This window comes from Condylura cristata, unplaced genomic scaffold (genome assembly GCF_000260355.1).
Source record: "Condylura cristata isolate star-nosed mole 26May11 unplaced genomic scaffold, ConCri1.0 scaffold00036, whole genome shotgun sequence".
Lineage (NCBI taxonomy): Eukaryota > Metazoa > Chordata > Mammalia > Eulipotyphla > Talpidae > Condylura > Condylura cristata.
Window position 1 is genome coordinate 2,881,481 of NW_004567137.1, and position 19,720 is coordinate 2,901,200.

Below are 19,720 nucleotides of genomic sequence, written 5' to 3' on the forward strand. Positions count from 1 at the left end.
GGCTCAGTGAAACCTACAGCACAATCTGTCTCAAAACAGATTTCTCTGTTAAGAGACACACAGGCAATACCTCCATTATAGTCAAAAGCATATGAATAGACAAATCATCAGGTTTTGGGGCAAGCATAGAGTCAGAATTAAGAAACTAAGAGGAAGTGGATATTGAATGGTCTTTCAGTCTTTTTCATTCTAACCAATAATTTTTAAAAAAGATTTATTTTATTTATGCATACAGAACTGGGGTACAGGCCAGAGGTGGTGAGAGGATTCACCAGAGACAGAGTGAGGAGCAGAACAAATTGTTCATCTAACCAGTAATTGTTTTATAAATAAAATAAATAAATAAAATAAATAAATAAATAAATAAAATAACTATGATATCCATGTGCTCTTCTAGGTGCTAGGAATACAGAGGTCTCTATTCTCACAGAGCTAATATCTTAATAAAAACTTAAAAATACATTATTTCCAGAAGTTTATTAAGATATGAACAACAGCAAAAAAAAAAAAAAAAATGGAAGCAACCCATCTCTATATTCAACAATACAGTTATGGCTAGAATAAGCACAGATCCAAATCAAAGAAAAATGTAGTTTAATTCATGACATGGGAGAATTACTGTAATGAAATATCAAATGACACTAGCAGTGGTAACAGTACATCCAGCATATAATCAAGGTACATGTGCATGTGTCCACCCTACTAACACACTGTGTACCCCACCAACATACTCACTGTACAAGCCCAACCCTTGCACACAGGGAGACAGAAGGAATTACCAGAGAACTGTGAACAATAACCTTTTTATCTTTTTGAATTTTCTGGAATAATATATGCCCTTCTATAAACAGGGGGAAATAGTGCTTTTGAGGTCATTTCAATCATGAATACCACTCCTGGACCCCTTAACCTGTCCTGCTTGTAAGCTACACAATAACAAGGCAATAATAACATCCAAGGGTACCCCATTTGCCTAGCCACACTCCACTTTCCTAGCTGTCTCTTGAACACGTCCACCACAACATCTAACATGTAATTCAGACTGAATTATGACCACAAAGAAAGGCTTCCCAATATCCCCACAGCCAATATTCTAGCAGCCTGTTTCTGTCCATAGTACTAACTTCCCTCCCAAACCCAAAGCTTTAAAAAGTAGCTTCAGTTCCTCTTCTCTCCTTCCTAGGTTCAAGTTCACTAATGGGCTATCAAAATCTCCCCTCTTTCCCATTGATGCTTCTGCCTCAACTTGCAGCAAGGTCCCAGCAACAGTAACATCAATGCTCTAGTATTCAGAAGCCTTCTCCAGCACCTTTCTCCCCACATATAAATCACTGTTCCTTTGATACAACTGGGATGATGTTCCTTGGCTCAAAAACATTTAGGGCCTTCTCTTTTGACCACTTCAATTTAAACCGCTATGTTTGGCTTTTATTAAACCCCATAATTTTGCTTCCCCATAACTACTTAACTTTATTTTCCATTATTCGCCAGTATTCTTCCTCATCAATCTACAGACATGCTGTAATCATCCTGACCACCAAGCACTGGAATATCTAAACTCAAAAAAATGGTCTTCCTTTCCCCTCTACTTGTATTTATAGAACCTAATGAATTTTACCTCTCCTACAAAGCATTTCCTCATTTTCCCAACCTCATTTATGTTTCAATTTTCAGAGCTTGTCTTGCATGTCTTAGGAATCTTACAATGCCACATTTAACTCCTTACTCCTGTGTAGGAGGATCACTGTCACATCTGTTAGTCATCTTCCCAGTTCACACTGCTGCGGTCACCACCATATTTTCTTCTGGCCCCCACAGTATTTAGCATGATGCACAGAACACAGAAAGTACCCAGCATCTATGGCTGGCCTGGCAGGAATGACCCACTTCAGCTCCAGTCTTTCTTTAAAATGTGTGAAGGATTTAGGAAGGTCAAGCACCACTCAAGGGATATAATGAGACTCTTTAAACATATTATGGAGGCCCTTTGTGAATAATGCTATAGGGGTGGCAGGGTCTCTATGGCCCACACCAGGGACAACAGAGAGTTCTAGGGAGTGATGTTCGGTGTTCTCTAGTATATCCCAAGAAAACTCTCAAGCACCTTCCAATTTCCATGAGAACAGGAACTCTGACTGGAATGAGTGTCAAAAGAGAATTAAACAAAAGACCTAAGCAGAGTAAGAAGGTACTGCATAAATCACTAAATCGCAGGAGTTTCAATATAACTTAGGAGGTGTCCACTACTTAAGAGATGGAAAATGCCAACTGAGAAAAAGTATTTTCATAGACTTAGTGGTAGTGCTCACGCTTAGGAAGTTCTTGAAAGCCTTGAAAGGGCTCTCTGCATACTCTGTGCTCTACTATCTAACTTTTCTAAAGAGGGCAAGATGGATACAGCATCATTGATCAAAAACAACAAATCCTGCTTTAGTGTGAATCTACTTGAAGTACACATACCTATATTATTCTAAAATTAAGTACTTCAGAAACTGTTTTATGAGTTTCCTTCTGTGCAAAACTTACTGAGTGGTTAATTGAGCAAAATTTCTATGGTATTGTTTTAACTTACTCATTTTGTACTGAATTAATTAAAATGTATATGGAATTCACAAAAAATAAGTAAGCTAGTTTTCACATTTCAATTTTTAAAAGTTGGACTTTAAAGACATGATCTGTATTTGTTTTCAATGTATAAAAGGCTAGATTCTCAAATGGGATGTTATTGTCTGGTGCCCCATGTTCCAAATATAACTATTTTGAAGGGGAGACTAATATGAACTTCTTATATTGTTTAAGAGTTGTATAAGAGGTACCTGGATATCTGGGTCATACCTTAACACACAGGTACTATAACAGACTCTTGGCTGATGAGGAAGCATATCTTACTGAAACTAAGAAATAAGTATTTTTAGGGCCCTCACTGGTGGCGCAGCAAATTAAAGCACAGCACTAAGAAGATGGCCACAGCTTCTTCAGTGTGAGTTCGATCCTGCCCCGGAGGTGATCCACATGGTGTGGCAGACCTCTCCTGTCTCACCCACTGCCCTCCTCAGCAGTGTACTTCGTCAATCAGCCTATTCTGCTCCCCGTTCTACCTCTGGCGAATCCTCTTACTGCCCCTGTACCTCTGACCTGTACCCCATACTTACTGTATGCATAAATAAATAAATCTTTAAAAAAAAGACTTAATTTAAAAAAATAAGTATTTTCACACAGAAACCAACTGCTGCTGATAGGAGCTACATTTACTGAGCGTTTTTATGTGTCCTGAACACACTGCACATATTCATGCTCCAAGTATGCCCTATGTTCACATATGCAGCTCTTAAGAAAGTTTCTGGCAAACTGTAAACCTGCCATAAAACTATCATCACCACCTTCATATCATGGATTTCTGAAGAGAGGATTAATGGCTATACCCCCATTCTACAGATAATGAAATTCAGTTAGGAGAACCCATAATTACATTTGTTCCAGGTGACAGTGAAAATACTATATCCTTGCTTCTAATTACTATGTAGTTTTAATTCATTGATCAAATAGACTTTAAGTGTAAAATGGAGGAAGGCTCAGGGAAAGTTCAGATATTACTGTAACTATGAAAGAAACTTAATACACTCTGAAAATAGGACAAGAATAAGAATAGTCTAGCAAATGCTTTGTTGCAGGAAAAGAAATGGAGGGGGATGTTTGCAACAATATTGATCTCAGGTCCCTGCAAAATCATGTCAGAATATAGATATAAAACAAAGAAAGAAACATGACATTATGTAAATAAATAATGTGAAAAATAAATTAATGGTTTAAACATCACTGGGACTTCATGGGATAGGACTCAGAACTAGATGGAGTAATGGGGAAAGTGAAAGCCTAAAGAACTACTGATTTGGGAATCATCTAGAGATAAAACTGACACTGAAATAAAATGAGTTGTGATGGAACTTTGACTTTTGGGGTATTTGCTTTCTAGTCTTTAACAGCTAAAAATCAAGGCAGCTTACAACTGCCTTGCTAAATGATCTCTCAAATAAAAGAAGAAATATTCCAGATATGAATGTGACTACTAGGAAGAAATGAGCTGATTAAATGGAAATATTGGGACACCTGAGAGCAATTAACTATGGAGCTCTGAAGTTGTGACATGTTGGTAGTGAGAATATGCCATATAACTAGAAAATACAAACTATAAGTTCAGAGAAAGAGAAAAGTAAATCCTACCTGAGATTCTAAAAGGAAAGACAAATCATGTGTTTTCAGAACTGCTCAAGAACAGATTAACAATCTTTGACTAATAAATTTTACTAGACATATACACTATGTAGACCTGAGCTTGACACTAAAGAGACAGATGATACAGACACCTTCCATTACTGAGTGTCCACACAATGGGAGAAGGGAGAAGAGTACAGGGGCAGATAGAGGCAGTAAATAAGATCAACTGGAAGGGTTCCACTGAGTGGAGTTTGAATGAGAAGAAAGTTTTTCCAAAACTTAAAACAAGAGGGTACCACACAGGGGACCGTGAAGTATAAGAGCCCGGAGGCTAGAGTCTTTATGAAACAACAAGGAGATCAGCTGTGGGGAGCAGAGTGAGTGAGGGGGACTGGCAAGCAAGAGTCTGAAGGTAAAAGAAGTCAGAATGGATAGCAGCACGTAGAGACTGGAAACACTTCATATTATTCCTCAGTTATACACAAGAATTCAGACTAATCAGGCTCTGTCAGACTAAAATTCTATGGGAATTACCAACATTTTACTAGGAGTTGTGAGGAAAACACAAAGAAAGTAGAAAACATGACTATAGTCCTGGAGACAATGTGTCCATATGAAAGTCTGCTGGAATAAATTATAAACTGAAAATGAATTTAACAGAATAACAAGGAAATAATGTTCTCTTTCTACTGCACTGGTCTTTATCGATGGCATATTCGAACTGAGTTGTAAGTGATGCTTAAAGCTACATCACTAGATGTGTGTGTGTGTGTGAGAGAGAGAGAGAGAGAGAGAGAGAGAGAGAGAGAGAGAGAGAGTCTGAAAATCAACTGGGACAGGAACCTCGGCTCCTACTCATTTATTATAGATATGTGAAAGTGTCAAAATGGGAATAGTCTGGGACTGAAAGGTGGAATTCTGGTCATAAACTGCAAAGGTATTAATGATGGAGAAGGGAAGATTCAGAAGACTGGATGCACACAGAGCTCACCAATGAGCTTAAATTTTTGTAAAGATACAGATAAAAGACAAGAGGTATGTGTAACTCGGATACCAACAAAAGAAACAGGATGATACCAGGAAGTAAAAAGCACACGGGGAGCCAAAGTTCAGAAAGCCATTAAGGGCTACAAAAGGGTCTTTGGAATTTGTGTCTGGAAAAGAAGATTAAGAAAAGGCCTGGGTAAGCAGATTAAAATTAATGATAAAACATATATGACAAGAGGGAAAACAAAAGTCTCTGATCCTACGATGCTTTTTAAAAGCCTTACCCTGGAGTACCACCTAGGGCTGATATATTTCATTTTACAACATCCTGGAGAGGCAGGTGCCACCTCTGTATCACAAAGAAATGTCCAGTGCACATCTAGGGCTTGAACAGTACCTCTTGTCTCAAGTCTAGTAGGAGGCTAGCTAAACAAGAAGTGGGGCGTGGGGGCAAGCTAGGGGAGGCCACACCAGCGCTGTCCTCCCCAATCCCCAATCCCCAAAGCAGAGCAAGCCTTACCTGGCCAGCTTACCAGGTCATGCTGAAAGCTGTGAGGACGCTGTGAAGAATGATGAACGATGCACACCAAGGAGCCTGCTGAAGGACAGGATACGAACAACCCAATCTTTCACAATGAGGAAAGAACATTACAAAAGTACATGGATGTTACAAAACAGTAACCGCTATGCTTCCTCAACCAGCTCTAGGAAAAGTTTAGAACAGATAATTAGGCTGAGATTCTTGACTAGACAAAGTGGGTTGATCACTAAAAAATCAGCACAGACCCAAGAGGACAAATCTTGCCAAATAACTTAATATCTTTTGTAGGCAAACCCACAAGACAGATATCTCCATGGCCCTTTGAAAGGCATTTAACAAACTCTACTTTCCAATTTTTGGGGAAAAGGGGGGAAAAGGTGAAGAAAAATGGGTTGAAAACAGATGTTCATTACCAATTAAGCAACAAATCTCAAATGCTCATAAGCAAGCGCTGTAAGACTCCCTGGGGCCAGGCCCAATGACCTGGTGAAAGCTTTTGACATACTAGCTTAAACGTGAGGATGACCAGACCTGAAGAGAACAATCTAGAATGAGACAGCAGAGTTAGAAACCCAAAAGAATTTTTAATGATGAAGATTAGCAAATTAAATTGAGTGGAGAAAAGGTAAAAAAATCTACTTGGATTTAAGAATTCCTATGCTAAAATATAAACTTGTGATAACCTGTCACATATATAAAGAACTGCAAAAGATTTGTGTTGACTCAAACAGATACAAAGTTAGAAGTGTGTAAGGCTACCCCACCAACTTCAGTACAGCTTAGTCCTTGGCTAGGTAAACAAACAGAGGTCAGCAACAAGGCAGGGAACACCATGCTCCACACTGACTGGTTAGCTCACCTGAGAAGTTTCCAGTACTTAGCTACCCTGTAGTCAGTGCAAAGGGTCAGAATAAACTGCTCTCATAAACTTGAAAATTAAGTCACCCTCAGGGGGATAACTGTAACAAAGTGGTACAAATTAGCTTTCAACATTAAGAACTCCCAAGAAAACGTGTGACTGAAAAGATTTGGGAACACACAACTCCAACAAAAAGTGAGTAGGGTGTAGCTTCTAGGAAATTGGGTTAGCAGGTGAGTTAATAAAGCTGAAACCTTGTCAGTGTTTTCTTCAGGCTCAAGAAAGATTGTAAACAGAAGAATGTTACATTAATGGGGTGCGTGTGTATGTACAGGTGTACATTAATCTGGGTGGGGGCACAGGTGTTATTTACATTAATCTTGGGTGTGGGAGTCACATTAACCTGGAGGGAGGGGAAGTGCAGGAATTGAATGGCAAGATTTTGCCTGTGTCCCCCAGCACTGTTTGAGGAGACTTTGGGTTGAGCAGCTCAAGAGTAGTGTGAGCTGGTGGACCCCAAACAGAGGCTCGGTCAGGCTGCTGTGGCTTTTCCTCACCATGACACTCCCTACCAAGATCACCCTCCTGGTCAGAAGACTGGCTTCCCAAGTTGATTCTTACTAGGATGACAGTATGCCAAACACATGACACATGGTTCCATTTCCATTATTTGTATAACACAGTTACGCAGAGTCATTAAATGTCAGACAGAGTCATTTTAATGTCAGTCTCTAGATCACTTGCTAAATGTAAGCCAATTCCCATAATACATACACACACACTTCACACTTACAGACCTGGAAAAAAAAGGTCAATACTTTAAATATGATGATCCCTATCCACAAAATATCCACCTATGAAATCCTGCCACTCTTTATGACAACTCTCTCTACAAATCAACCACACATTTCTAAAGAGAAAACTAGTAAAATATAACACATGCAGGGGGTCAGGTGCAGAAGGCAAAATGTCTGAAATCCTTGAGAGCTGCACAAATTAAACACACATGCCTAGCCTGAAATGGAGCAGATGTGAGGTAGTCATGTTTAAACATCACTCTTGCAGGGATATGAAATTTGTTTTAATTCTGAGATGAGGACTTTGAAAGGTACAAAAGGAAGAATTTGCCAAAGAACTCTGTACCATGCCCAGCACACAGTAAATACTCAAACTGTCAGCTGTGCTTGCATTTCAGGATATAAAACAACATCAAGAAAATATGAACAAGATGCTGTGGGAAAGGAGAGGCACCCAATCCTGGCAGGAGGTGAGAACTCCAAGAAAGCAACCTTGAAGGGGGAGATGCTGACATGGAATGACAGACAGCACAGGAAATTATCTGAGAGAGTGTGGGAGAGGGCATCAGAAGGTGGTGAGACTGGTCTGGAGGAGCTGTGGGGAACCATTAAATTAAACAGCAGAACTGCAGAACCAAGTCTGTGTTTTAGGAAAACCCTTTTGGCAGCCACACAGAAGACCCTGGGAGAAGGCAAGACCGGTAGCAAGGAGATGGCCACTTCAGGATTTGGAGCGAAGTGATTGAAGATTCTGCCACTGGAGAAAAAGCAAAGATAGAGAATTAAAGAGGCAGTAGAGGCACTTACGAAATGACCAGATATAGTAAGAAGTAAGGAAGCATCAAGGATGATTTCCAGGATTATGACTCAAGCAGCCAAACAGAGTACAATGTCATGTACTAGAAGAGGTAAGGAGCATGTGAGGAAGGCAGCAGGCAGGTCCACTCTGGACAAGTTGAATCTGAGTGTTTCCTACCTGTGGAACACTCCCAGGTGGGGACACCCAGGAGACAAACAATGTAATCTCAAGCTCAGAAGAGAGGCCTAAGACAGCAGGCAGATTTGGAAGTGATCCCCACAGAGCAGTCAGTGAAGATGCGAGAGCAACTTAAGGGAAAAGAGCAGACCAGGGTCAGAGGCTGCACAACACCAATACCCAAGTCAAGGCAAGCTAGTTACCTGGTAGTCTCATGGCCCTTGTCTTTAAGGAAGGAACTAACATTCTGGCCAAGACCAAATACCCTCTTGTCAGGGGTTCAAGGAATTCTCAGCAGAGATTGTGACTGGAAGACCTCGACAGCATCTTTCAACCCTGAAAATTGGTCAAAGACTTGAATCCAATCCTCTATGTCTTACAAGCTGAGAAATAACTTTTATCGCTGTTATAGAAAAACTAAATGCACACCTACTTTTATTCTTTAGCTCTGATGAAAAAGATGTTTATAGAGTTAAAAGTTTCTTGCTTGATAATGGCATTCTCTGAAAAGGGATGAGCACTCAGTTTACCTTCGAAGGTGAATATAGACTCAAGTCCTAGACCCTACTGCTGCTCAACCTCTAGACCTAATCTCCAGCCTGACCTCTCCTGCTAGGCAGAGTATGAAACCCAGTCTCACCCACACACGTCTGCTTCCAGTCCCTTTCAACCACTGTGTCTGGCAGGAGCAAACAATCTAAAAGTCTAAGTCTTAAAAGGTTTTTACTATACTTCACAGAAATGCCTGTAATTGTCACTAATATTTAAAATGTGTTGGCTTTTGTTCCCCTTTCTGCTCCATTCTAAAAACAAACACATCAGTATATTTATACAATTCTTTTTTATTAAGCCCAGAAACATCTGACTAAACAAACTGTCATTTTTGCCACAAAGCCCAGGTCTTCAGAGACAGGACTCCAGCAGGTAAGCGTCATCTTGCTCACACTGGCCCCCAGGTGCACCTGGCACAGGTGTTGAGCTTTTTGAACTATACACCCCTCTTTCCTGCCCCAGCTCAGACATCCAGCACTCTGCATTCTTCTCTGTCCTCTGCTTTCACTTTCCTCCTGCTAGAGCTCATAAACTTTTATTGTCACCACTAATGACACTAAAGCTGACACAGCTGCCAACTCCCAGCCTAGAAATACAACCAATATTGTAAATGGAGCCTACATTTTACTTCTGGTTGTTCTTTGAAACCAATTGAGCTATATTCTGTCTTATTGGTTCAATGCATTGGACAGGAAAATTCTAGAATGAAGGCAATGTGGCTTTTTCATTCTAGCAGTCCCCTAGCGACTGGACACACAGAATTCAGAGCCTTGGTTTATGGAAACAGGTGTCTGCATAACAAAGGTGAAAGGGAGGCAGACCAGAGACAATGGAGTCTCCATCCAAAGTTTAGAGTCATGACAAGTTATTCAAATATAAGGGCTCCAGAAGAGAAGCTGGGGGGAACAAAAATCAAGGTTGAACCAAAAAAAAGCACTTCCACAGCAGGTATGACAGTTGTGGGAAATTGTTAGGGTTCTGTAAAACTTTATGGCAAAGGTACTGATCACAGGCTTTCCTCAAGCTCCTGCCCCCAGGTCTCCACACAACCACTACACAGCCCGCAGCACCCACCAAAGAAAAAGATTTCAGAAGATTTCTCTTTCTGGATATCTCCGGTAAATGGCCTATTACTTTTCTGTTTAGTTTCACAGGATGGAGGCAAGGACAATGGGTCACGACCATCCTACAGTGCAAGTGGGAAGTGCAGCCGAGGGGCTTCCACTAAGCCATCAGAGGCCACAAAAACACTTCCCTACAAAAGCTCAGCTCCTAAGTTAGATAAAACATTTTAAAACACAGCAAATAAAGTGTTACTTTGTAACACGTGTCTGATGCAAAGTGCTCCAGGTTATGTGTCTTTCTAAAGAGTCTCTTAGGACTCTGTACTAGAAAATCCTATTGCAGTTTGGTGGCCTGAAAAACTCCCACTTGCCCTTCTTCAAGTTCAAGCTCAAACACTACCACCTCTTTAGGAGGCATCTTTGATTCTCCAAAATAGGTGTTCTTTTTCTTTATATGTGCCCCAGAACGCTCCTCCTCACAGAAGCTATTTCAGTACCTGAGTCTGTGGTCACAAGCCTGCTTCCAGAGAGACCCCCGGTCCCTCCCATCACTGCATCTCCTATATACATACCCACCCCACAGATAATTCACAGTTGAAAAACTCCTTAGTTCTTACCATGAAGAAGTAATATCCATCCACCCAAGTCTCTGCTCTCCCAACCTACCCAGTTTAGATTCACCATTTAGCCTCTAAATTGCTTCTATCAGTCTCTTCAGTAGTGGTCCTTTTTCTGGTTGGTTCTTCCTCCTGAATCCATTCTACACACAATACCACCACGGTTGAGTTGATGTAGAGGGTGAAAGTTGAAAAACATCTGTGCTCATGGGCTCCTATCCAACAGGTAGATAACTAACATATAGTAAAGTAAGTAACCAACATATAGTTCACGGAGTGTCCTCGAGACAGGTCCAGCACATGTCAGTGCCTCTCCCTGGCATATCCTTCACTCTTGTTTAGTCAATTTCATATTTCGAATTCTATAGAAAGCCTTCCTAGTCTACTCAGCCAGAAACAGCACTTTCCCACAGTGCCCTCCTACTCATTTACTTTCTGTTTGAATTACTCCAATATTACGTCTCTCACTGGATTGAACCTTTCTAGATGGAAGGGCAAGAAGACACTGTACTCATCTCCATTTTGCCATAGCATCTAACATGGTGCCCTGCACATAGGTGATGTGTTATTGGATTGTGATGATTAACTTCATGAAAACACTGTGACTCTGTGGTTTCCCTTAAGACTTGACAATGTTAAGCTTCAAATCCATGCAATTCAGGGCTTAGAAGTTTCCCCTCTAGTGATAAAACTAGGAAGAAGTTCCTGCTAGTGATAAAATTAGGAAGAATAGATTCTGGCTGGCTAGATCACAGTGGGTATGGAGAAAATCCTAAACCACATTTGAAAGATGTATCTACATCCAACAGACCTGTATGTAAAAACACAACAAAAGGCAACTCCCAGTGCTGGGTTACAGGCAGACAGCTTGTGCTGACAAACACAGGAAAATTACCAGGGTTCCATGAACAGAACAAGTCCTTGGACAAAAATGTCCACAGTGTAACAGACAACAAAGTTAATAAAATAAGATACTGACACAAGATCATTCAATAAGCTTTTTGAGCTCTCAAGAAATGCAACTTTTCAGAAAAGCAATCTTATTATAGCTTGTCCATTCCCTGCAAGAAGGGTACCATAAGATGCTTCATCAAGCCTTTGATAAGATCCCCAATTTCTTAAATTTCACTTTTGAAATTATATGTACGCACCCTCCATCCCATTCCTTCACTGTAATTATTTGAGTTAAAAGGCAAGCAGTTGTATGCAGGGTGAAGTGGACAGCAACCTACATCATACAAATGGAGGATTTTTTTTAAAAAAAGATTTATTTATTTATTCATACAGAACTGGGGTACAAGTCAGAGTTGCAGGGGCGGTGAAAGGCTTGGCCAGAGACAGAGTGGGGAGCAGAACAGGCCGACTAACGAAGTACACAGCAAGCGGGTCAGGAGAGGTCTGCAGCGCCACGTGGATCACCTCTGGGGCGCGCGAGGATCGAACTCATGCTGAAGTGGCTTTAGCTTCTTAGTGCTGTGCTTTAACCTGCTGTGGCACCGGGAGGGGCCCCATATGGAGGATTTTTAAGATTTCAAGATGAAAAACTTCAAGGTTCAAAACTATAGTAACACCTTTTAAGAAAACACTATGCTACAATGATATCTACCTGCTTCTAGGTAGCCTGCTTCTAAGTAGCCAAAACATTTGACCTATCATTTTCTTCAGCACTAAAATTGCTGAGGGTAAGAACTATGTCTCATCAACTAATTTCATAAGGCCTGAGCAAATTGCCCATGACAGCTTTCCTCTTAATTCTGGAGTTTAAACCCAGGCTCTGCCTCTGCTTTTGAAAACCTAGAAAGTTACTTAACCTGAGTTCCTCTCTTCTGGGCTGGCCAGTGGATGTGAGAGCATTATGGATGTGTATCCGCATTGCCTATACCTGTGACTGCTAAAGGGAATGAGTAAGAAAATGTGCAAAAAAGCTTTCTAGCCTGTGAAACACAAAACAAATACAAGGTGTTACTCTCCAAGTGCTCTCTCCAACAGCAAGTCCTCTCCATAAAAATATGAAGATAGGACCCTCCCTGGTGGTGCTGCGGGTTAAAGCACTGCACTAAGAAGCTTAAGCCACTTCCTCATGAGTTCGATCCCGCCTGCCCCGGAGGAGATCCACATGGCAAGGCAGACCTCTCCTGACCGGCCAGCTGCTCCCCTCAGCAGTGTACTTCCTCGCTCTGCCTGTTCTGTTCCCCACTCTGTCCCTGGTGAATCCTCTCACCCTCCGCATCTCTGGCCTGTACCCCAGTTCTGTATGAATAAATAAATCCTTAAAAAAAAAAAAAAAGAAACATGAAGATAGCTGAATTAGTTTTGTGTGTGTTGCCATGGGTGACATGCAAAACTGTAAGTAAATCTAAAACTGGGAAGGAGACGAAGAGAGAAAGAAAACGCAGGTGGGATTACAGAAAGAGGTAAATCTAACAGCCAAGGAAATAGTTTGAGCGTAAAATAAAACTGCACAAAAGAAAGCAACCTGGGGTTTTGGAGCCACATCTGACTCCTCCACTGACCCCTTTACCTCGCTAGGCTGCAGCTTCTTCACTGGTTAGGAGAGTTACACCAAGGGCCACTGTGGGGATGAACTGAGATGATACTTGCATAAGTGCTTCACATGACACAGGAACGCAGAAAGTGATAAGCAGGCAGTTATTACTGTGAATAAAATTACTACTAGACCTGAATCCTGACAGGTCTAATGGTGATAGGAGGAAAAAAGAAGTAGCACACAGGTAAGAGAGGCAGATGCCATACAGTGAAATAGATCTCTACAAATTCCTGTTGGGAGAAGAAACACAGATCACACAAATTTGTATCTAATGTGAAAAGTTACCTTGTCTCCAGGATTGCAGAGAAATCTAGAGAACCATAGTCACAATCTCTCAATTTATAAAAGCAGAAGAAGAACCATAGTCACAATCTCTCAATTTATAAAAGCAGAAGAGCAATGACTGTAAGGAGGGAGAAAAGGATGGGAGGAAAAGTGCTTGCTGATGTGTATAGAAGCCTGTATCCAAACTTCCAATTTTCTAAATTTTGATAGACAGAAAGTAAGGCTCCGTGGCAAAGGCACAGCAACTCTGCTTTCCAAAAATAGGCGGTATTAACAACATGCAGAGTCGTTTAGGTTTCTGTCATCCTGTTCTTTATTCTGGAGAAGTTGCATTTGTGGTAATTTTTGAGGTATTAAACATTTTTAACTCCATCATACTCAGAAACTGCAAAAGCCATCAAAGTTTTCCAGGTATCATTTTTCTCCTGAATCAGGTATAGAGAACACAAGGGATGCAGCTGTGCAGACTGGACAGGAGACTGGCATGGACACCTGTGGAGTCCATGGAGAGCAGGGAGCCTCTGTATATAGGGCCAGAGTACCCACATTCCTTCTAAAGCCAGTGGTCTGTGCTCACTCAGGGCCAGGCAAGACACTTGCTGAAGAGTGTCAAGCTAACTATACTACCAGGGCAGCCATCATGAGCCAAGACAAGGTCTTTTTGAATTTATACACTAGCCACACAAAGGATGAGGCCCAGTGTCACATGTCACCACTGGGGAGGTCATTCCTAAGGCCTGTACAGAGTCCATCTAAGAGAAATGCTGCTGGTCTCCTGGGCTACTCAATGGAGGCAAAAATGCTCTACTATTGGAATACCTACCTGACCAAATTTCTGTCAGCCAGAGGTAAGATTTTCCCTTTGAGGAAAACTCCTTTGGTCTGGTATTCCCTTTGAGGAAACCTCCTTTCTTACTAAGAATAACCTTTCAAAATCAAACCTTGGAGAAAACATGAAACTTGTATGTAATAAAACATAGCTAACTTATAAGCATCTCCATGAATTTAGAGATTGAAGAGTCTAAACATCCTGTTAATCAGAGGATGGTAAATGGAACTAGTATGCCATCACCACTAATTTAAGCCATGTTTTTAAAAAAAGCCTTAAAACATCTTTTGGTCATTTTCTCTTATTGTAATAATTAAAACAAAAGGGCCTTTAAATCCTGGATAAATTCTGTGACTTTTCCCATTACATTTTAAACTCATTACCACAGGTTATCCTATTGTGAGGTTTTCTAGAACCTATCCCCCTTTATCAGGAGAGAATCCTTTTTTTTTTTATTCAGTCATGGAGACTGTGCCTCTGGGGCTCTATTCTGAGTGTTCAACCAGGGGACTGACAAAGGGACCAAAGGGTCAGGATCTCGGTGGACAGCAGCGTCCTACTACTGGCCAGAGAAGCCTTGTTCCTAACCTTTGACTTCAATTGTTTATTATGATTCCAACACTTAATATAACCAATAACAAATAGGAACTACTCCTGAAACTTCATAGATAAAATCAGTCAGATCACTGACTGAACAAAGGCTAATTGATTGAGTAGGCCTATCTTGGTCACAGGGAATTTCTATGGTGGGATTTCACATGTGCAAAGAGCATTCAACATTGCCCTAACACAAAGTATCAGAGTTTTTCCTCACTTTTACTTATATAAACACTTTATCCAAACCCTGATTCAAGCACTATAAAATACAACTGTTTGTAGAAATTAGAAACTAAAAGCGTTGAGACATTCCATCATTTATCAAAGTCCAGTGGCACAATGTACTCCAAAATCTACCCAGTGCCAGTGGTCTAAAACAATTACAAGACAAAATATACAATGATTCATTCCACTAGGCAGTGGAGTTAATAGAACTGTAACTTCTCACTTCTAAATCCTTATGGGTTTGCTCCTAGGTAATAAGTAAAATTTATCAATAGTTGCACTCAGTGGTTACATATAATTGGCACAAAGAGCAACTTTCAGAAATGGATTAAGTAGCATTCCAAAAATACCTTATTTACATTAATTTCCTAGAAAATTAATCCCTAGATTTAGGTGTTTGAAAAATGTATTTTCCCAAATCAATTCTGTAAAGCCACAAACCTAAAAATACCGTCAATAAAGGGAAGAAAAGTGTGGGCAGTTGTTAGGCACAAGGACACAGGTGTAAGCCAGAAAGCCTAAGTTAGGATCCTGGCCATGTCATTTTTTTTCACACTCTGCTCTTGGTACCTTGGTTACTCTGTCTGCAAAAGGGGTAATACCCACTCCATGCGATTGGTGGAAGAATTAAACCAAGAATTAAATTTGTCCATGGAAGCATTTAGAAGTAGCATTATATCCAGGGTTTATTTATTAGGATTCTCCTCTGACTAAATCATCTGAATCAACTAAACAAAACATTCTTCCTCCTCAAAGCCTCCCTTAATTGGTCTAGTAGAATGTAGTCCTTCCTTGGTCATGAAATGCATTGTATATTATAGTTATTGAATACATTTCCTTCCCATCAGATTATGTCTCCTTGAAGGCAACAGTTCATATGAACACCCAGAGTAGCAACTATTGTTTACTGCAGCCCTTCATTTCTCTCTCTCAAGAATGTAAACAATAACACCTCTGCAGACAGGAGTTTTATGAAATCAGTGTGCTTAAATACTGGTCATACCGTGCTAAATATTCTAAGACTTAAACAAAACATTGGGACAAGAGAACAGGACAGGAGTCACTTAATAGTTTTTAATTACTGATGAAGGGCATCTTTGCAAATATGATTTACTTTTGAAATTTTCTTATGCATTAAAAACCTTACTTTTGTTATCTCATTCAAAAAGACCATGATGCTTTTAATATACAAATAAAGTAGCATAACTTTTGCATATGTCAAGTCTAACCTAACCATAAGTTGCCCATCTGCTGATTTTAATGTAATCCTGGGGACTCTGGATGACAATATGCTAGCTTGTTTTATTCTACACTATTTATGCAAAATAAAATCACTTTAACATTACAATGAAATGTAAACCTTCCTAGCTTTGATTTCTGCCTTCTCTTTTCTCCTTTTTTTCTCCCTCTTCCCCCACAAAGCCTCAAACTTATCCTGATCACTGGGAGATCACTTTCTAAAAATGTTATCTAAATTAGTAACTCAATGATGTGGCCCTTACTTTGGGAGAACTGAACTTTTCTGAAAACAAATGATTGAGTCAATCGCTTTGCTACCATTTTCTACAAAGTAAAATTCTTCCCTCATCTTTTGAAATTAATTTTTCGGCATATAAACCACAGAAGATACCCAATTACTTGCACAAATATTCTCTATTCTCTGATCTACTTAAAAACAAAAAACAAAACCAAAAAAGGCTGCAGAAGAATCGCACCTATTTAATGTGAGTTTTTTAAGTGTAATTTTGCATTTCCTAGTCAGAATTGTTTAAAGGGGTTCAAAAACTACATTCAATTTGTTCCCCCTTCTAAACACCTTCTAATCAAATGATCGATCGAAAAAAATTTAGCCATTGTACGTCTGTTGAGACGTGGTATTTGCTGAAGCTATGAAATGAACAAATGTTATCACAACTTAACATCCTATTTTAGATTAAGTTCTTTCCTTTAAATAGTCACAAGAGTGGCTAATTCACACACCATACCTCTGTGCTACTGCCCAGAGCATAATAAATTTAATTGTTATATACTACCCTGAAGCAGACAAAGTAGAAAGAAGTTTCCAGTTATCTTATGTATAAATCCATACGTGACTGAGGCAAAGAACTTTGAGAAACCTGCAGGGGGTACATAAAAGCGGTCTTAAACAATTAGCCCCTCCTTAAAGTAGGGAGGCCAGAGGAATTTAATTAAGTCCCCACCCCACTGTTACCCTCCAAAACACTAGCACTGGCTCCAGGATACCCTTCCCCGCCCCCTCCCCCGTCCGCCTCCCACCCTCACCCCCGTCCCCTTTCCCCCCTTCCAACCCATCTTACAATCCATTAAAACACTTCAAGTTACTTCCTCAGAATTTCTCAAGCAAAACGGCTAACACTTGGCCTCTCTGAACTGGCTTCCATCGTGGCTTATCACACAAGTTAACGTGAAACAGGAGCGCTGGGGCTGCGTGTCCTCAACTGAGGAACCACAGCCAGCCAGCCTTGCACTCCGGGACCTGCCACAACTTCCAGCGCCCCAGGGCCACCTCCCACGCCCCCACCCCTATTCCTTTATGCACCTCTCCTCCCAACTTGCCCCCCAAAAGCCAACCAACCAAATGGGAGACCAGCGATTTGGAAAACAAAGTTTGTTCTCTGGCTTCTCAACCTGGCAACTTTCCGAAAGGTGAGACGTCTTCCCTTCCGTGGGCTCCCCACTTCCTTAATGCCGTACCAACAAGTCCCCGAGTGGCCTGGCACAGCAGGGAAGAGGGATAAGGACGTTGGAGAGCAAGCAGGAGGTGGGGGAGGACCCCCGGACAGTCGCCTGTCCGGACCCCGGCTGGGAACGCTCCGCGGCCCGGGAGCCCGGTGAGCGCTCCGAGCACGCCGGGAGACCTGACGCATCAGTTTTTGGGCTCGGTGCGCGCAGTGCCCGCGTCGGCGGAGCCGTGCCCCGACACGGCGGACCCGCAAGGCTGGAGGGCACGGGACGGGCCCCGGGCGACGCGCAGGACCCGCCGCAGCTGTTAGTGTGCAGGGAGCGGCGGCCGCAGCGGCCCGGGATTGAAAGGCGCGCGCGGCTCCAGGACACCGCCCCGGGCTCCGAGCCACCTCTCCGGACCCCGGCCAGCACCACCCAAGGAAGCACAGGGCCAAGGCCGTCTCCCGGCTGCACCGGAGACACTGCCTGCCCGGAATCAGCCCGGCTTTGCCTGGACGCCTAAAGACACAGACGACTGGCTCCGGCCCCGGAGCGGCGCGACGAGTCCGGGCCCCGCGCGGCCACCCCGAGCACTCACCTGTCTCCGTGGCGCCTGCGGCCGGTTTAGCAACACGGATCGCACCGGCCCCGCGCCGTCCGCTCCGGCGGCCGCTCCGCCCTCGCCCCGCCCCCAGGAGGTGTTGCTCGCCGCCGCGCCGAGATCTCGGGGCGGCCGCCCTCCACTCTCGCGAGCCTTCCGTTCTCGACATCGCGGCGGCCGAATCGGTGCTCCTCGATCGTGACGTCACACGCACCGAGCCGGAAGTCGCCTTTTGTCGTCAACAACGGCCCTCCTGCCCCTCCTGCCCCTCCTGACGGGCTAAAGAGATGGTAACATGACCCCTTCCCTCCCTCATCATCCTCACTCCACTTCTCTTTTCTCTGTTCACAGCGGCTTCGGGCCTCACTCCAGCGTGCCCCAGTGTGTTGCATACATTAGTCACTTATCCTGAATGTCGTCAGAGTTGTTTGCAATTTTTCACTATGCGATTAGAATATTGGAAACGGAAAGGGACTTAGAGATCATCACCATAAATCCACACGTTTTGCATTTTGGGATACGGAATCAGCCAGTATGGACTAAGTGAGCAAGTGGCTGGTCAGTAGCTGGGGGTTTACAAACCACCCAGCTTCCTTCCCAACCAAGTCTCTCGACTTGAGAGGGACTCAAAAGGAAAAACGTGGCAACATACTGTAAATCTTGCTTGGGTTATATTGGGAAAGGGATGGCTTTGGGAAAATAGAGCAAACTATTGGAGGAAAGAATGCAGGAGAGGCATCACAAGACAAAGGGATGGGTAGAAGAGGCAAATGCAGAGACTGACACAGCCATAAAATCAAGATCCTTGGGCGCCTAAGCCCGGATGCCGCCAAATCCACCAAAGCGATGCCAGGTGTCCAGGTGCCGCAGGGATGTCCAGATATCTGCAGGATGCCCCAGCAGGTAACAGACTGGGGGCAGGGGGTGTTGTACCGAAAGCCCAGACCCAAAAGGTGAAAGGAAACGCATTAGAAAAATCTCCGGGACCTCTAGTTCTACATAGTTATTCAGAGTTCTACATAGTTATTCAGAGTTATACATAGATATTTAAAGTTCTACATAGATATTCAAATCAACAACTGTTAGCAGGGGTGGACCCCTACCTAAAGAAGAGGATAAAACCAAGTGCTACTCCCACAAAGGGGCAGCTCTTCCTGCCCTGCCAGCTGGTGTCTGTGCAAGTGTCTTCTCTTTCCTGTCTCTTTGTAATAAACTTACTCTTAAAAATCTAACTGAGGCCCTCCCTGGTGGCGCAGCGGGTTAAAGCACTGCACTAAAGAAGCTTAAGCCAATTCAGCGTGAGCTCGATCCCCCGCCTGCCCTGCCCCGGAGGAGATCCACA

At 42.4% G+C, this 19,720-nt stretch overlaps 1 protein-coding gene across 2 annotated transcripts in view; it reads right to left on the reverse strand.

The window, feature by feature from the left end:
* STK38L (serine/threonine kinase 38 like) overlaps nt 1-18,448 on the reverse strand; it is a 69,181-nt gene extending 50,733 nt beyond the window's left edge. Inside the window, exon 1 of one of the 2 annotated variants that reach the window (XM_012732893.1) lies at nt 18,376-18,448. The gene's annotated coding sequence lies outside the window, so the exon portion shown is untranslated. The remainder of the gene's footprint in view (nt 1-18,375) is intronic. The other variant, XM_004693190.2, reaches the window with a different exon arrangement.
* Nucleotides 18,449-19,720: the final 1,272 nt, after the last annotated feature.